Source organism: Cetorhinus maximus, chromosome 3 (assembly GCF_964194155.1).
Source record: "Cetorhinus maximus chromosome 3, sCetMax3.hap1.1, whole genome shotgun sequence".
Taxonomy (NCBI): domain Eukaryota; kingdom Metazoa; phylum Chordata; class Chondrichthyes; order Lamniformes; family Cetorhinidae; genus Cetorhinus; species Cetorhinus maximus.
Window position 1 is genome coordinate 63,413,796 of NC_135881.1, and position 14,969 is coordinate 63,428,764.

The 14,969-nt window shown below is 39.9% G+C and overlaps 1 protein-coding gene across 7 annotated transcripts in view; it reads left to right on the forward strand.

Annotated features, from left to right (window-relative positions):
- Positions 1 to 14,969, forward strand: part of cdk14 (cyclin dependent kinase 14) — a 726,725-nt gene that overhangs the window by 158,440 nt on the left and 553,316 nt on the right. The window lies entirely within an intron of this gene.

Consider the following 14,969-nt stretch of genomic DNA (forward strand, 5'->3'; position numbering starts at 1 on the left):
ACTGTTCAGCCTTGGAATTTTGCTTTGTCTGTGTGTACCTCCAATAGCACTTGTGTTGTTCGTGATTTTCAGTGCCTTAAGCAGACCCCATTTGAAGGCGTCCAGTTTAGTGCACTGAGAGACTTAGAAAAGGTTTGAGAAATCCTATGACTCTGAACAGAGGTGTGGAATTAGTGCAGTCTATAGTCAAAGATTGACCTCTAGGCTCTCTTAAACATTATTCTCTTGCTTCTTACATTGTTAACATTTTGGCAATTAATCTGAGGATTTTAACAATGCTCCTCCCTGACCACCAAATATGCCTGTCCTATCAAATGGATACAAAATCATTTGTTCTGATTTTCAAAGCAACTTTAACATTTCAGGTGAATGAATTCCATCAAACCTGGCAAAAGGCAGGTATGTAACAGGCTTTAAGCAAGTAGAGGTAGGGAACTTACAGAGGAGGGTAAAGGAAGAGTGAGAATAACAAAGGAAAGTTTGTGATAGGTGAAAAGCAGGATTGATCAATTGCAAAAGAATGATCGTGTGAGAAAGATTGTCAGCTATTATTCAGTTGGTAACATTGTCACTTCTAAGACAGAAGGTTGAGAGTTTGTCTCACTCTAGGACTTGAGCACAAAAAAATCAAGACTGACACTCCTGTGCAGTACTGAGGGAGTGCTGCACTGTCTGAGGTGCTGTCTTGTGGATGTGATGGTAAACCAAGGCCTTGTCTGCTTTCAAGGTTGATATGAGAGTTCCCAATGAACTATTTCAAAGAGCAGGGGAGTTATCCCAGGTGTTCTAGCCAATAGCTATCCCTCAATCAACATTGCTAAAACAGATTATTTGGTCAGTATCACATTGCTGCTTGTGGGAGCTTGCTTTGTGCAAATTGGCTGCCATGTTTCCTACATTACAAAGTAACAACACTTTGAAAGGATTTCATTGGCGGAAAAACACTTTGGAATGTCCTTCAGTCATGAAAGGTGCTATATAAGTGCAAGTCTTTTTTAAGGAGAGCGGTAATGAGACATGCAAAGAATCTAAGGAAGGATCCAGTGGAGCTGCAAATGGCTGAACCATTACCAGCATCTGCAGTCTTAATGTTGACCTTCTGGACTTGAATAGAACTTGCCACGCCCCTAGCCAAGCTCTTCCAACACAGCTACAACACTGGCATCCACCCAGCGAAAAATTGCCCAGGTATGACCTGTACACAAAGCAGAACAAACCCAACCCAGCCAATTGCTGCCCCATCAGTCTTCTCTTGATCATCAGTAAAGTGATGGAAGGGGTCATCAACAGTGCTGTCAAGCGGCACTTGCTTAGCAATAACCTCACTGATAGTTTGGGTTCTGCCAGAGCCACTTGACTCCTGACCTTGTTGCAACCTTGGTTCAAACAGGGACAAAAGAGCTGAACTCCCGAGGTGAGGTGAGAGTGACTGCCCTTGACATCAATGCAGCAGTTGATTGAGTATGGCATCAAGGAGCCCTAGCAAAACTGGAGTCAATAGGAATAAAGGGGAAAATCCTCCATTGGTTGCAAACCTAGCAGAAAGGAGGATAGTTGTGGTTGTTGGAATCAGGCATCTCAGCTCCAGGACATCACTGCAGGAGTTCCTCAGGGTGGTGTCCTAAGCCCAACCATCTTCAGCTGCTTCATCAATGATCTTCCTCCCATCATAAGGTCAGAAGTGGGGATGTTTGCTGATGATTGCACAATGTTCATCTTTCGCGACTCTTCAGATACTGAAGCAGTCCATGTCCAAATGCAGCAAGACCTGGACGATATCCAGGCTTGGGCTGACAAGTGGCAAGTAACAGTCGTGCCACAAGTGCCAGGCAATGACCACCTCCAACAAGAGAGAATCTAACCAACCCCCGTTGACAGTCAAAGCTATTACCATCGCTGAAGCCCCCACTATCAACATCCTGGGGGTTACTATTGACCAGAAACTGAACTGGACTAGCCATATAAATAGTGTGGCTACAAGAGCAGGTCAGAGGCTAGGAATCGTGTGACAGGTAACTCACCTGACCCCCCAGAGCTGCTCCACCTTCCCAAGGCACAAGTCAGGAGTGTGATGGAATACTCCCGACTTGCCTGAATGAGTGCAGCTACAACAACACTCAAGAAGCTTGACACTGTCCAGGACAAAGCAGCCCGCTGATTGGCACCCCATCCATAAACATTCACTCCCTCCACCACCGACACAGTGGCAGTAGTGTGTACCATCTATAAGCTGCACTGCAGAAACTCACCAAAGCTCCTTAAACAGAACCTTCCAAACCCATAACCAGTACCATCTAGAAGGACAAGGGCAGCAGATACATGGGAACACCACCACCTGGAAGTTCCTCTCCTTGCCATTCACCATCCTGACTTGAAATTATATCACTGTTCCTTCACTGTCACTGGATCAAAATCCTGGAACTCTCTCCCTAGCAGTACTGTGGGTGTACCTACACCATATGGACCATAGATGTCCAAGAAGGCAGCTCACCACCACCTGCTCAAAGGTAATTTGATGGGCAATAAATCCTGGCCTAGCCAGTGCCCCCCACATCACATCAATGAATTAAACAAAAGAGTTCAACTATTTCAGATAATAGTCATTGCCTCCAATTTATTGGACAATGGGTCATCGACCTGAAACTTTAACTCTGCTTTCTGCACAGGAGCTGTTCGACTTACGGAGTATTTCCAGCATTTTCTGTTTTCATTTCAGATTTCCAGCGTCAGTAGTTTTTTTGTTTTAGTGCCAACGACTTCCGTTCTAAATGACCACCTCCTGTGGCCTCCTCCAAGGTAATAATGATAATGCCTTTGTGCAGGACAAATGTAATGAATACTGTGCAACAAGGTGTTCCCAGATCTATCCAGAACTTATAGCATTGTTCCAATATGCTAACAGTATGCTCAATGGTTACCCTAGTAAATACATGAACTATATATACCTGTGTGCAGCTGTTGTCTTTGAATACCTTACTGCTGATATGAACCAAGTCGACCGCCTATATTTATATAGCATCTCTCATGAACTTAGAATATCTTGGAGCACTTAACATTCAATTAAGTTCTTTTGAAGTGCAATTGTTGTTGGAATGCAATGGCCAATTTGCATACAGCAGGTCCCACAAACAGCAATGAGATAAATTACCGGATAATCTACTTTCCAATTAAGTGATGAGGGATGAACAAGCACTTGAAAAATGACCCTGATTATCTTTGTGATCTTTTACATCCACCCGAGTTGGCTGGTGGCCAGTCAATTTAACTCCTCAAATGAAAGACAATGAAATGAAAGACGATCCTCAGTTTAGGATATAACCTCAATAGTTTGTTCTCCAGAGAAATGCATGCTTAAACAATGAACAGTCGAACAATGATTGCACAAAGCTTGCTGGCTTGCTGTATTAACCCAAAGCTGCAGTTTTAATGTGCAAATCTAGCACTGTGCTATTTTGAAAGATGTATGATGACGATTGAAATCATTCCTGCATGTGGAAAATGACAGCTCACCAAATAAAAGATGGATTAGAGGTGGTAGAAATAAATTGTCTGAAGTTCTAACCTTATCCAAGCAACAAAAACTCAGAAGTATTCTAAGGCAAAATATGGAAATCAAAAAATGACAATTGCTAAAACCAGGGTGAGAACCTTTCTGCATTTGCCATGTTTCTTGTGTGTGTCTGTCTCTCAAGATATCAAAAGATGGTGTTAATAGGATGGAAAATTTGGTTGAGAGAAGGCACAAAAATAGAATGAAAAGTGTTGGCAGAAAGCATTAACATTCCTGAAATAAAGAGGCTGATGGTTAGGATTATGAAATGAAATCTAACAACCCGTGGCAATTTATTTCAAAAGAAGTGTGTGAATATCTGCTGGAGAATGTGATTTAAGATTATAGGGATAAAATGAAGTGAGCAAATACTCCAAATACCACTGCTGCTGAGAATGGATGTGAGCAAAGTCTATAAAGGCTGCCAGCTTAGGATGAACAGTAGATGTTTCTCTGTTCCTTGCTCATTATTGGAACATATAATAATTGTATTATTTCCAGGAAGAAGTTTGCCTGATTGTTTTTGGGAATTAGGTCATACTTGTGCAGAGCTTTCACTCATTCTAAATTTGCCAGGAAGAGGTCATAAATCAGGGAGATTTTACATGGCATGTAAGAGAACAGTGTTAATGGCTGAATGCCTTTATCATTCAACAATTCTTGTATATAGTTGCCTGGTACATTTAAATATAAGTTCTCTGGGTGTTTCTGGAAAGGCAGTAACAGTTGCTTATCCCTAACTGCTTTTGGAAGATAACGGTCCTTCTTAAACTGTTGCAGGCTTGTGATGGTGCTTCAACAATGGTATCAGATAGGACTTCCCAAGATCTTAAAGCAACCATGAATGGAAACCTGCCGAGGTTGGGATGGTGTATTAATTGGAGGGTGGGGGTGGAACCTGGAGATGTTGGTTCCATAGGGAGGTGTGACAGTGCTGAATGTTGGACATCCTGGACCTATTTTGGAGGAAGTCTCGTATTGAGTTCAATGATGGGGGCACTGATTTACCAAACTGGCCTAACTCTGTTGTGCTTGAATGTTGCAGCTGTACCCACCTGGGTAAATGGGTACAACTGTAACCATCATACTCCTAACCTTTCTTCTCTGAGCTTTCTCTTTGGAATGAAGATTATGCAATTTTAGAAATGAGTCTGTAACGTTGAATACAAACTAAAAAATTTCAGCCAAATTTGTGGCTTCAACATGCATAGCAATTGGAACAAACCTTCAATTTAATTCACCTTCTCAAGAACTGAGATCTTTACCTATTCATTAATGTGATGAATGTATAATAATTTTCATGATATTTTTCTGGTTTATTATGAAGTAGGCTTATGGGGGTAAGTATAGTTTGGACTCTGTGATTTAATGACATTTGAAGTCAAGTAGACTGCGAGTTTGAAATAATCAAAAACAGCTAGGTGCTTGACATGCTAATGAGTAAACATGTTTGCTGCTTAGCATGTAAGGTGTGAAGGGAATTTGCATTTTTAGATAAATGAAGAGATTTGGATTTCAAAGGGATCTTGGTCTGTTTACAACTAGCCAGATAAGCAAGGCTAAGAAATGTTTATTTTTCCCAAAGGTTACTGACCATATTGGCAACATGAAAGTTTTTATATTATGAGGAAGGTACAGTTTCAAAGACGTATAAAACAATAGAACTTAGATATTAAAAAGAGAGAAACATATATAAAGGAGAATGAACAGCTATGTGGCAGAAGGCCATATAAGATCTAATAAGACTGTGTGAAATAGCCTTAATGAAGCCTCCAGCATTTGTGTATAAGTCTGCTATATGGCGAAACTAAGTTGGGGAAAAGCCATTTGGAATTCCACCGTCAAGTGGGTATTGTGTTAATTTGCTGGTTCTGTTTTAAAACTAAAACTAAAATATTATTATAGTAAGTAATTGTACTCTTATGTGCTTAATCTTTTTTTATATTTTGTTAATATTTTAATTTTTAAAATCTCAAAGTCTTGGTGGACTTATTACTTCTGAATTCAGTGCACATATCTCATAATAGATACAAATTGCAAACCGTTGTGATAGTGCAACCAAGTTTCCCTCTTGGATTTGGTCCACCTGGCATACATCTGCCACATCATAACAATTAGCTATCATGCCCTAATACTTGCCTTAGCCACTCTCCCTTTAAGAACCAAGTGTAAAAACTGATAATTTGGTAGCTGTAGCAGTAGAGCGTTGGGCAACCAAAAGGAAATTAATTTAATTGTAAATCCCAGTTGAATGCTCCTCACTGGAGAGAATAAAAATAGCTATTCGTAGTACTGCAGCATGACAGTGAAGTGAACCATTTTATAGGGAGGAAACATTGGTACAGTAATATGACCCTTGCTGTTCTAGGAATATCAAGTGTTCTTGTTTCCCTCTGAATGAACTCAATCCAAATTGTAAAGTAATATGCTGTTAAAATCCTGACTGCAACTATCATTATGTACAAATTAAAGGATATCCCAACACGTTTCCCAACTACTAAATTACTTTTTAAAGTGAAGCTGCTGTTTGTGGAAGAGCACTGCCGCTCATGGCAAGGTCTCTCTCAAATAACAAGGTGATAAATGGTCAGTTAATCTCTTACTGTGGTGTTGACCAGGAGTCTAGTGCCATGGGGTGTTCTACAGTTAACTTACCAGGTAGATGGGGCCTCGGCTACATGTCTTGTTAAATGGTCGTAACTCTTACCAATCATAAGAGGAGATAATTTCTTCCAAGGTTATTTTACCATTTTTCTTATGTTTCATAGTGTTTGTTTTTTATCTTTTCCTCCTGGGCTTACAAGGTGCAACAATTTTTTCCTTGGGGGAAAAATGCTAATGTCTAGAAAGAAATAGTAGAGGTCTGAGTGGAAGCAAAGAATTCCATGACCTAGCGAAGCTGATAAGGTTGTGGAGGTGGAGCAGAAACAGTTGGATGTAGGAAATAGACCACAGAGAGAGACTACTGTCCAGTGGCAGGTGGGGAAATGGAAAAACAGTACTTGCTAATTCATGTGTCTATGAAAAGGATCATAACTCTGGGAATGGAGAAGGCAAACCCAAAGTGTATGAATGAAGAGATGCCTGGAGAAGATAAATCTCCTGAAGGTGGGATGATATGATGGATATGACTTTTTTAAATTGCAGCCTTTTTATTACAGTTGTAATTTTTGGGGTCCATAGTGGGATTTAATTGCAAGGAACCAATTTAATCACTGAAAGGACTGTTTTATTTTGGATTGTAATGGTAACTTTGTGAATGGGACTGTCTTTGAGAGAGTGAGTGTGTTTAGGTGTTTTACTGAATGAGAGACTTGAGACAATCTGCATGTTTTTTGCCCATTTGAACAGGATGTAAAATTTTTTATCATATGGCCATCGGGGGGATGGGAACCTGGGGGGAAATTCAGAGTGCAAAGGAGAAAAACTGGCAGTGGGAAGTAGTGAAGCATCAACTGATAACGACGATATATCAGAGTTGCATCAAGATAGATAGACTACTTGGAGCGTTTGATAGAACTAGAGTAGGCAACAGTAAGTCATTAGATGGGGTCAGAATAAGCAAGAAAGTAAAAGCCTAAATCAGGGCTAATGTGCGTGTATGCGAATGCATGGAGCATGATTAATAAGATTGCAGGCACAGGTTAACAAATGGAATTATGATATTATTAATGACCTAGACTCTGGTGTGCAGGGCATGATTTCAAAATTTGCAGGTGATATGAAGATTGGAAATGTCAACTGTGATAGGATAGTTTTGAACTTCAAAAGGCGTAGACATGTTGGTGTATTAGGCAGACAAGTGACAAATTAAGTTCAATGCAGAGGAGTCTGAGGTGATTCATCTTAGCAGGAAAGATACGGTGAGACAGTAGAAAATAAAGGGAGAGCCTCTAAAGGAGGTGCAGGAACAGAAGAACCTTAGTGTATGCATACATTGGCCATTGAAGATGGCAGGGCATGTTGAGAGAGCAGTTATTGAAGCATATAGTATCTTAGACTTTATTAATAAGGACATTGAGTACAAGAGTAAGGAGGTCATGTGGAACTTATATAAGACACTAGTTAGGCCTCATCTGGAGTACTATGTCCAATTCTGGATGACAGAAGGATGTGAAGGCATTGGAGAGAGTACAGAGGAGATTCACAAGAATGATTCCTGGGATGAAGAAATGTAGCTATGAGGATAGATTGGAGAGGTTGTGACTGTTTTCCTTGAGAAAAGAAGGCTGAGAGGAGACTTGATAGAGGTATTCAAGATCCTAAGGGGGTTGGACAGTGTAAATAGTGAGAAACTGTTCCCACTCAAAAGAACATCAAGAACTAGAGGGCACAGATTCAAAATAATTGGCAAAAAGAGTAAATGTGATATTGAGGAAAAATTTTTCCACCCAGAGTGGGTTGAAGTCTGGAGCAAGCTTCCTGGAAGGGTGGTGTAGGCAGGTTCAATCGAGGTATTTGAAAGGGAATTGAATTGCTTTCTGAAAAGAGAGTGTGTGCAAGGTTGAAACAAAAACAAACAAATGCTGGAAAAACTCAGCAGGTCTGACAGCATCTGTGGAGAGAGACTGAGTTAACGTTTCAAATCCGTATGACTCTTTAGCGCTCTGAAGAAGAGTCATATAGACTCAAACTGTTAACTCTGTCTTTCTCTCCACAGATGCTGTCAGACCTGCTGAGTCTTTCCAGCACTTTTTGTTTTTGTTTCAGATTTCCAGTATCCGCAGTATTTTGCCTTTATCTGAATGCGCAAGGTTATGGGGATAAGGCAGGGGAGTGGGACTAGGTGGAATGACCTTTCAGAGAGTCAGTGCAGACTCAATGGGCCAAATGGCTGCCTCCTGCACTGTAAAGATACTGTGATACTGTAAGTGGACTTAAAATTTTTTGGAATCAATTGTAACTTCTTTCAAGGTTGGGTTGAAGAATTAGTATCAGGCCTCCAGAGAATATGATTGCAAAATAAGATCAGATCACATGGACAGTATGGCACAAGAAGCACTCAATCTGAATTCTCTCTGCTCTCCTACATACATTAACAAATGAATTATACTGAAATGACTTCAACCAGCAAGTGTGTTCCAAGATAGTAATCTAATTTTGGAATTCGGATATTGCTAAATTGCTTTTCATCCTTACAATTTATGTTCCTTTTGAGCCCTGCTGTGTTATTGCCTTGTACCTATGTATAACTTACTCCCAATCTGTTTTTGTTTTTGTGTCCATGCAAGAACCAACAATTTAAATTTACAAAAAAAAAAATTCCTGTGAGCTGTGTGATCCAGCCAATTGTTTTTGGTAGAGAAAATTTAACTGAGCTGAAATGCAACAATACTTGAGAGCTGCATAAGCTGGGTGCCTTGGATTCAATGTGATGTTTGAATTACCTTTGCAAATGTTTTAGCTGTCAGCTAACAAAATTCAGTGTGCTTAGACACTACAGACAACAGAACGAAAAACTCCAAATCTGACTTCCTGTCACTGACCTCAAATTTAGAATTTGCTGTTGAAAGAAGTTTGTTTCATAGCTTGTTTTGTAATTTATAATGATTAAACTTGAGTCAAATTATTTAGGGAACAGTGCAGTGAGGTGCTGCAGCATATCTGTACAGTGGGAATCACTGGAGAGGCTCCCTCAGCCCAATCATGGTAATTCATGTGCCGCATTAAACACAATGCTGGTAACTCTAGGCTGTTTGCAATACCATTTTAAAGGCCATCTTGACGCATCACGAGTCACCTCTCCTGTTTTGGCTAACTGTGATGAAGTGTTGAGTGCAGCTGTGAATCACAGCCCTGTTCCTCGTGACATTTTAGATTTTCTTTAAATTCTCACAAATAAATCTGTTTCCTCTTGCATGCATCTTCACCACAGGCCTCTTGTGCATTTCCATTGCCTGTCTTTTCCTGTGTCACCATCCCCCAACACCCGCCTTCACTTTTCTTATTGTTGGTACTCATGGCATTGGCAATTAGATTTGGCAGCAACTAAATGTAAGCACTCAGCCTTGATTAAGCTTCAGCTGACACCACTCTCTCCTATACTAAAATACTCCTTGGAGAAAGAAAGCCTCAGTTAGGGTTGTCTGATCCACTGGAAATAAAATTTAAAATTTGTAGCCCTACTTCTTCCCGTCCCACTTGACATGCTTTTTTAGACCAGGCTCTGTCTCATTAAGTGGCTGCTGGCCCTGTTGCATGTCACCCTGAACCATTACCATCAGTGGGGTAAGCAAAATTCAGTTAGTGTTTCTCAGTGGAAGAGAATATTCAGGATAATGTCCCCAAATAACTCTGCCCTGCGTTTGCCTCTGTTCTTATTTTCTCCCATTCCATTCCGTTCCTGATCATACTCCTGACCACATTTTCCCCACATCTCATGTTGGGAAATCTAATCTGTCCCTCTCAGCACTGCCTTTCCCTGCACACCACCCATGAACTCCCACTGGGAAGGAAAAAAGGAAATGAGAAAGAAGCAAGAAAAATCTCCCACTAAAACAGAAGAGGAGAGGCGAGAGAAAACAGCAACATGCTTGGGACTTGAGTAATACCACGGGAGACCTTGGAATCATAATTATGTTGTAATCATGTAAAATAGACTTGTTGGGATGGAAGATCTGCTGTTAAAGTTAAAATTCAATCAATATTGTGCATTGAAGAGGGGAAAAGGAAAGTACTGTCGTGGAAAATTAAGAGGGGAACATCTGGCCCTTTAGGAGTAAACATACAGGCCAGATGGATTCCTCTTGCCCAAACAAAACGACTGGTGAGAGCTGAAAGACATGTAGCTAGGCAGCTGGAATTCAGATGTACTGAAACCTGACTGCAGCTATATCTGACAGGGGAGGGCCACCAAAATATCAATTTCACAGTGTAGCGATGAGGGATCTAGGAACTTTTCCAGTAATCATTTCTGGAGAACATACAGGACTGTTGTTCTTTTGATATACAGCTGAGGATGCTTAAGAACTTTCCAGTGACAATCTGTACTAATAATAAATCAACAACTGAAATTTAAGTCTAATTTTTGGCTTGTAGGACGTAACTTGTTCGAATATAAAACACCAGTGTAGTTAAGATCCTTAAATGGACATGTTGCAGGAAAACTATCCTCCAGAGCCATCAATATTTGCAACCTGTTAGAAGTTTGGTTCCTGATCGTCATGCAATGACTGGTGCTTGTGTAGATAATAAATATTGATTGGGACTTCATTGCATGCCCTATAAACACTTACTCGCATAGATATTTCTGATCAGCTTCATTCAATGAGATGTAAATCTAACAAACCCAATTAGAAAATTGGAAGAGGTCCAAAACCACTGAACTGGCACCCATTTTATGCATTATTTGCATTTTCAAAAAGGGTAAAAAAAATGGGGGCAATAAGTTTTTGCTTTGATTTCCTGTTGTTCCCATTAATGTCTACTATGCTTTTCCTCCTTTCAGTTTCTTTGTATTTTCTTCATTTACCTATTCTTTGAAGGGCTAATGATGCTACAATATACTTTTTAATGTGGGTGCAGTTTACTCAAATGTTTTGAAATGGCTGCAAAACTCATTGAATTAAATGGAACTTTTTGCATAATTTTCAGTAGGAAGGGGACTTATCAGAATTAATATGAACATATGAAATAGGAGCAAAAGTAGGCCATTCAGCTCCTTGAGCCTGCTCTGCCATTCAATAAGATTGTGACTAATCTGTTTTTGTTCCGAATTCCACATTCCCATCTCACCCCGATAACCTTCGATTCTTGTTAGGTGAGGGAATCATCTACCTTTGCCTTAAAAATATTCAATAACACCGACTCCACTGCCTTCTGAGGCAGGGAGTTCCAAAATTGCACAACCCCCGGATAAAAGAATTCTCCTCATCTCTGTCCTAAAAGGGTGACCCCTAATTTTAAAACAGAGGGCCCCATTTCTGGACTCACCCACAAGAGGAAACATCCTTTCCATGTCCACCTTTTCAAGGCCATTCAGGGTCTTAACTCCTTCAATCAAGTCACCCCTCTCTTCTAAACCCCAGTAGAAACATGCCCAGCCTGTCCAACCTTTTTCTCATAAGACAGCCTGCTCATTCCAGGTATCAACCTGGTAAACCTCCTTTGAACCGCCTCCAATGCATTAACATCCTTACTTAAATAAGTAGACCAAAACTGCACACACAATTTGAGATGTAGTCTCACCAATGTCTGTATAACTGAAGCATAACATCCTTACTTTTAGGTTCAGTTCCCCTCATAATAAAGAATAGCATTCCATTAGCCCTCTTAATTACTTGCTGTACCTGCATACTAACTTTTTGTGGCTCATGTACTAGAACACCTAGATCACTCTGCTTCTTGGAATTCTGCAGTTGTTCTCCATTTAAGTAATACTCTGCTTTTTTATTTTTCCTGCCAAAATGAACAAATTCACATTTTCCCACATTATACTCCATCTGCCAGATTTTTGTCTACTCACTCAGCTTATCTATAACAGTCTGCAACCTCCTTATGTCATTTTTATAATTTACTTTCCTACCTATCTTTTTCATCTGTAAATTTAGCTACCATGCCTTCACTCTCCTCATCTATATCATTGATATAAATGGTAAAAAGTTGAGGCCCCAGCACAGACCCCTGCGGGACTCCACTCGTCATATCATGCATCACATCCTGCCAATCAGAAAAATACCTATTTATGCATACTGTTTTCTGCTAGCTAACCGATCATCTATCCATGCTAATATATTATCACCTACACCATTTTCTTTTATTTTCCTCAATAGTCTTTGATGTGGCACCTTATCAAATGCCTTCTTGAAATCCAAGTGCAGTACATCGACAGGCTTCCCTTTATCCACAGTACATGTTAACTCTTTCAAAGAAGTCCAATAAATTGGTTAAACATGATTCCCCTTTCACAAAACCATGCTGACCCTTCCCAATTATGTTGATTTTTTTTTCCTAAGTGCCCAGTTATAACCACCTTCTCCATGACAGATGTCAAGCTAAGTGGCCACAGTTTCTTGCTTTCTGCCTTCCTCCCTTCTTGAATAAAGGGGTTATATTTGCCACTTTCCAGTCTGACAGAATCTTTCCAGAATCTAGAGAAATTGTGAAAATTAACAACAACACATCTGCTACCTTATTAGCCACCTCTTTAAGACCCTAGAATGAAGCCCATTAGGACCTGGAGACTTGTCATCTCACAGCTCCATCAGTTTGCTCAGTACTGCTCCGCTAGCAATTGTAATTTTACCAAGTTCCCCTCTCCCTTCCACTCCTGATTTACAGCTATCACTGAAATGTTTTTTGTATCCTCTATAGTGAAAACAGAAGCAAAATATTTGTTCATTTCATCTTCCATTCCCTGATCTACTATTAACTCCCCATTGTCACTCTCCAGAGGATAGACACTCACTTTGCTTACTCTTTTAAATACCTGTGGAAACTCTTGCTATCCATTTTTATATTTCTAGCTAGCTTCCTGTCATATTTCATTTCTTACTCCTGATTAACCTTTTAGTCATTCTTTGCCATTCTTTATATTCTGACCAATCATCTGACCTGCCACTCATCTTTGTGCAGTTATATGCTTGTTACTTAAGTATGATGCTTTCCTTAGCTTCTTTAGTTAACCATGATAGTGGGTCCTGCCCTTAGAATTTTTCTATACAGCAGGAATATAGTTATTCTGAGCACTCTGAACTATCTCCTTAAATGTCTGCCACTGCTTCTCTATTGATCTATCCTCTATTCTAGTATCCCAGTTAGCTCAGCTTTCATGCCCACATAGTTGCCCTTATTTCAGTTTAAAATACTAGCCTTAGACCCGCTCTCTCCCTTTCAAACTGGATGTAAAATTCAATTATATTGTGGTCGTGGCTACATAGAGGTACCTTAACTCTGAGGTCATTAAATAATCCTGTCACATTGTACAATACCAAGTCTAATATAACCTGTTCTCTGGTTGATTCCAGAACATGCTACCCGAAGAAACTATCCAGCAAGCATTCTATGAACTCCTCTTCCTGGCTACTACTGTCAGTCTGATTTTTCCAGTTCATTTTTGATTAAAATCACCCATGATTATTGCTGTCCCTTCATCACAAGCACCCATTATTTCTTCTTGTACACTTTGTCTTACATTGTGGTTACTGTTAGGGGACCTGTAGACCACTCCCGCTAGTGACTTCTTTCCCCTACTATTCTTCATCTCCACCCAAACTGATCCGACACCTTGATCTCCTGAATCAAGGTCATCTCTAACTATTGCACCAATACCATCTTTAATTAACAGTGCTACTTCTCCACCTTTACCTAGCTTCCTATTCTGCTTGAATTTCATGTATCCCTCAATATTCAGGACCCAGTCCTTGTCATCCTGCATTCACCTCTCCGTAATGGCTATCAATCATATTTATTTACTTCAATGTGTGCTATCAATTCATTTACTTTATGAATACTGTGTACATACAGATACAGAGTCTTTAGTTTCGTCTTTTTGTTACCTTTGTAACATCTAATCTTGACTGGTGAATTCTTTTTTTTCTCTGTCCCTTCCTGTCATTCTCTGACACCTCGTTTCCCATATTACTATTTTGCTCTCCTCTCTTGACTCTACCCCTGGGTTTCCTCATGCAAGTCTGTTTTCAGATTTGAGCATATACAGTCAGCACGTTTGTACTGAGAGAGGAAAACAGTGCAGTTGAACACCGGTCTTAGAGTCACAGTTAAGTCTATCCTCCATCTATTTCCAGAGGTTGGTTTGTTGCCTTAACTAGGAATTGTTTGTGCTTTATGGTGTCTACTCAGAATCTTCTTTCTGTTGCTCTTTCGTTCTGTGTTTCTATCTCTTTGCATGTCTTTCTCCCTGCTTTTTCCCCTCTTATTCCATGTCATTTTTTCCCCCTCTTCTCACTTTTTTCTTTCCTTTTCTTCTCGCTCATTTGCTTATACTCTATCCTCTTGCTCACGCCCGTGCTCTCATGTCCATTTTTCTGTTTTGATGTCTACTTCCCTCTTGCTCTGAATAATGAAAAACTACTGTGGGGAAACCTAGAACAACAATGTAAGCTCTTGCATGGTTGATGTCAGTCCAATGTAGATTGAATGACAGTTTTAATGGTATCCTGAATAAAATGATACTATACTAGCAAACACATCTTGGGCAGTTGCATTAAGTAATTTAGCATGTTAATCCTATCCTGCAAAATTTACATGATCTGGTACTTTGTCATTGTCAAATGTGTGTACTGAATAGCAGAATGTTACACTATTTGTTGAGTTGATCTACCTAACTTGTTAAATCATGCATGATTTAACATCATTCTTGTATATTATCAATTGAAACTTAAATCCTCATTTGCTCGTTTAGAACAGGGCCTGCAGCCTAGTTGTTTCATAATTTGCTGGAATGCTAATACACTCGTCG